This window comes from Apostichopus japonicus, chromosome 22, assembly GCF_037975245.1.
Source record: "Apostichopus japonicus isolate 1M-3 chromosome 22, ASM3797524v1, whole genome shotgun sequence".
NCBI classification, from domain to species: domain Eukaryota; kingdom Metazoa; phylum Echinodermata; class Holothuroidea; order Aspidochirotida; family Stichopodidae; genus Apostichopus; species Apostichopus japonicus.
In genome coordinates, this window is record NC_092582.1 from 25,333,765 (window position 1) to 25,338,793 (window position 5,029).

Below are 5,029 nucleotides of genomic sequence, written 5' to 3' on the forward strand. Positions count from 1 at the left end.
TGGGTGCTGGGAGTCCCTTCTACGTAGTCTGAGAGAGATTTGAGAACTTTCATTTTTGGCCGAAAATGGCCAATTTCATAAGGCTATACCCTTATGATTTTGTCCGATTTTGGCCAAAATCGCGACATTTTTAATTCTTCCCAAAATTGTACCTGTGGTGTGTGGCGCCCTTTGGAATCCTTTCCAGATGACAAGAGTGGTAAAAACACTAATATTTTGGTGGAAAAATGAAATTTAATAACCATATCTTGACGTCATTTCATATCTAATTTAAATGACTAAAACTTCGAGGAATGCCACTTTTGAATCGAGAGAAGCGTCTACTGGGTGCTGGGAGTCCCTTCTACGTAGTCCGAGAGAGATTTGAGAACTTTCATTTTTGGCCGAAAATGGCCAATTTCATAAGGCTATACCCTTATGATTTTGTCCGATTTTACCCAAAATCGCGACTTTTTTAATTCTTCCCAAAATTGTACCTGTGATGTGTGGCGCCCTTTGGAATCCTTTCCAGATGACAAGAGTGGTAAAAACACTTATATTTTGGTAGAAAAATGAAATTTAATAACCATATCTTGACGCCATTTCATTTCTAATTTAAATGCATAAAACTTCGTGGAATGCCACTTTTGACTCGAGAGAAGCGTCTAATGGGTGCTGGGAGTCCCTTCTACGTAGTCTGAGAGAGATTTGAGAACTTTCATTTTTGGCCGAAAATGGCCAATTTCATAAGGCTATACCCTTATGATTTTGCCCGATTTTGGTCAAAATCGCGACTTTTTTTAATTCTTCCCAAAATTGTACCTGTTGTGTGTGGCGCCCTTTGGAATCCTTTCCAGATGACAAGAGTGGTAAAAACACTTATATTTTGGTGGAAAAATGAAATTTAATAACCATATCTTGACGTCATTTCATATTTATTTTAAATGACTAAAACTTCGTCGAGTGCCACTTTTGACTCGAGAGAAGCGTCTACTGGGTGCTGGGAGTCCCTTCTACGTAGTCTGAGAGAGATTTGAGAACTTTCATTTTTGGCCGAAAATGGCCAATTTCATAAGGCTATACCCTTATGATTTTGTCCGATTTTGGCCAAAATCGCGACTTTTTTAATTCTTCCCAAAATTGTACCTGTGGTGTGTGGCGCCCTTTGGAATCCTTTCCAGATGACAAGAGTAGTAGAAACACTTATATTTTGGTGGAAAAATGAAATTTAATAACCATATCATGACGTCGTTTCATATTTATTTTAAATGCCTAAAACTTCGTCGAGTGCCACTTTTGACTCGAGAGAAGCGTCTACTGGGTGCTGGGAGTCCCTTCTACGTAGTCTGAGAGAGATTTGAGAACTTTCATTTTTGGCCGAAAATGGCCAATTTCATAAGGCTATACCCTTATGATTTTGCCCGATTTTGGCCAAAATCGCGACTTTTTTAATTCTTCCCAAAATTGTACCTGTGGTGTGTGGCGCCCTTTGGAATCCTTTCCAGATGACAAGAGTGGTAAAAACACTTATATTTTGGTGAAGAAATGAAATTTAATAACCATATCTTGACGTCGTTTCATATTTATTTTAAATGCCTAAAACTTCGTCGAGTGCCACTTTTGACTCGAGAGAAGCGTCTACTGGGTGCTGGGAGTCCCTTCTACGTAGTCTGAGAGAGATTTGAGAACTTTCATTTTTGGCCGAAAATGGCCAATTTCATAAGGCCTTATGATTTTGGGCTATACCCTTATGGTATACCCTTATGGGCTATACCCTTATGATTTTGTCCGATTTTACCCAAAATCGCGACTTTTTTAATTCTTTCCAAAATTGTACCTGTGGTGTGTGGCGCCCTTTGGAATCCTTTCCAGATGACAAGAGTGCTAAAAACACTTATATTTTGGTGGAAAAATGAAATTTAATAACCATATCTTGACGTCGTTTCATATCTAATTTAAATGACTAAAACTTCGTTGAATGCCACTTTTGAATCGAGATAAGCGTCTACTGGGTGCTGGGAGTCCCTTCTACGTAGTCTGAGAGAGATTTGAGAACTTTCATTTTTGGCCAAAAATGGCCAATTTCATAAGGCTATACTCTTATGATTTTGTCCGATTTTACCCAAATCCGCGACTTTTTTAATTCTTTCCAAAATTGTACCTGTGGTGTGTGGCGCCCTTTGGAATCCTTTCCACGTGACAAGAGTGGTAAAAACACTTATATTTTGGTGGAAAAATGGAATTTAATAACCATATCTTGACGTCATTTTATATCTAATTTAAATGACTAAAACTTCGTCGAGTGCCACTTTTGAATCGAGAGAAGCGTCTACTGGGTGCTGGGAGTCCCTTCTACGTAGTCTGAGAGAGATTTGAGAACTTTCATTTTTGGCCGAAAATGGCCAATTTCATAAGGCTATACCCTTATGATTTTGCCCGATTTTGGCCAAAATCGCGACTTTTTTAATTCTTCCCAAAATTGTACCTGTGGTGTGTGGCGCCCTTTGGAATCCTTTCCAGATGACAAGAGTGGTAAAAACACTTATATTTTGGTGAAGAAATGAAATTTAATAACCATATCTTGACGTCGTTTCATATTTATTTTAAATGCCTAAAACTTCGTCGAGTGCCACTTTTGACTCGAGAGAAGCGTCTACTGGGTGCTGGGAGTCCCTTCTACGTAGTCTGAGAGAGATTTGAGAACTTTCATTTTTGGCCGAAAATGGCCAATTTCATAAGGCCTTATGATTTTGGGCTATACCCTTATGGTATACCCTTATGGGCTATACCCTTATGATTTTGTCCGATTTTACCCAAAATCGCGACTTTTTTAATTCTTTCCAAAATTGTACCTGTGGTGTGTGGCGCCCTTTGGAATCCTTTCCAGATGACAAGAGTGCTAAAAACACTTATATTTTGGTGGAAAAATGAAATTTAATAACCATATCTTGACGTCGTTTCATATTTATTTTAAATGCCTAAAACTTCGTCGAGTGCCACTTTTGAATCGAGATAAGCGTCTACTGGGTGCTGGGAGTCCCTTCTACGTAGTCTGAGAGAGATTTGAGAACTTTCATTTTTGGCCGAAAATGGCCAATTTCATAAGGCTATACCCTTATGATTTTGCCCGATTTTGGCCAAAATCGCGACTTTTTTAATTCTTCCCAAAATTGTACCTGTGGTGTGTGGCGCCCTTTGGAATCCTTTCCAGATGACAAGAGTGGTAAAAACACTTATATTTTGGTGAAGAAATGAAATTTAATAACCATATCTTGACGTCGTTTCATATTTATTTTAAATGCCTAAAACTTCGTCGAGTGCCACTTTTGACTCGAGAGAAGCGTCTACTGGGTGCTGGGAGTCCCTTCTACGTAGTCTGAGAGAGATTTGAGAACTTTCATTTTTGGCCGAAAATGGCCAATTTCATAAGGCCTTATGATTTTGGGCTATACCCTTATGGTATACCCTTATGGGCTATACCCTTATGATTTTGTCCGATTTTACCCAAAATCGCGACTTTTTTAATTCTTTCCAAAATTGTACCTGTGGTGTGTGGCGCCCTTTGGAATCCTTTCCAGATGACAAGAGTGCTAAAAACACTTATATTTTGGTGGAAAAATGAAATTTAATAACCATATCTTGACGTCGTTTCATATCTAATTTAAATGACTAAAACTTCGTTGAATGCCACTTTTGAATCGAGATAAGCGTCTACTGGGTGCTGGGAGTCCCTTCTACGTAGTCTGAGAGAGATTTGAGAACTTTCATTTTTGGCCAAAAATGGCCAATTTCATAAGGCTATACTCTTATGATTTTGTCCGATTTTACCCAAATCCGCGACTTTTTTAATTCTTTCCAAAATTGTACCTGTGGTGTGTGGCGCCCTTTGGAATCCTTTCCACGTGACAAGAGTGGTAAAAACACTTATATTTTGGTGGAAAAATGGAATTTAATAACCATATCTTGACGTCATTTTATATCTAATTTAAATGACTAAAACTTCGTCGAGTGCCACTTTTGAATCGAGAGAAGCGTCTACTGGGTGCTGGGAGTCCCTTCTACGTAGTCTGAGAGAGATTTGAGAACTTTCATTTTTGGCCGAAAATGGCCAATTTCATAAGGCTATACCCTTATGATTTTGCCCGATTTTGGCCAAAATCGCGACTTTTTTAATTCTTCCCAAAATTGTACCTGTGGTGTGTGGCGCCCTTTGGAATCCTTTCCAGATGACAAGAGTGGTAAAAACACTTATATTTTGGTGAAGAAATGAAATTTAATAACCATATCTTGACGTCGTTTCATATTTATTTTAAATGCCTAAAACTTCGTCGAGTGCCACTTTTGACTCGAGAGAAGCGTCTACTGGGTGCTGGGAGTCCCTTCTACGTAGTCTGAGAGAGATTTGAGAACTTTCATTTTTGGCCGAAAATGGCCAATTTCATAAGGCCTTATGATTTTGGGCTATACCCTTATGGTATACCCTTATGGGCTATACCCTTATGATTTTGTCCGATTTTACCCAAAATCGCGACTTTTTTAATTCTTTCCAAAATTGTACCTGTGGTGTGTGGCGCCCTTTGGAATCCTTTCCAGATGACAAGAGTGCTAAAAACACTTATATTTTGGTGGAAAAATGAAATTTAATAACCATATCTTGACGTCGTTTCATATCTAATTTAAATGACTAAAACTTCGTTGAATGCCACTTTTGAATCGAGATAAGCGTCTACTGGGTGCTGGGAGTCCCTTCTACGTAGTCTGAGAGAGATTTGAGAACTTTCATTTTTGGCCAAAAATGGCCAATTTCATAAGGCTATACTCTTATGATTTTGTCCGATTTTACCCAAATCCGCGACTTTTTTAATTCTTTCCAAAATTGTACCTGTGGTGTGTGGCGCCCTTTGGAATCCTTTCCACGTGACAAGAGTGGTAAAAACACTTATATTTTGGTGGAAAAATGGAATTTAATAACCATATCTTGACGTCATTTTATATCTAATTTAAATGACTAAAACTTCGTCGAGTGCCACTTTTGAATCGAGAGAAGCGT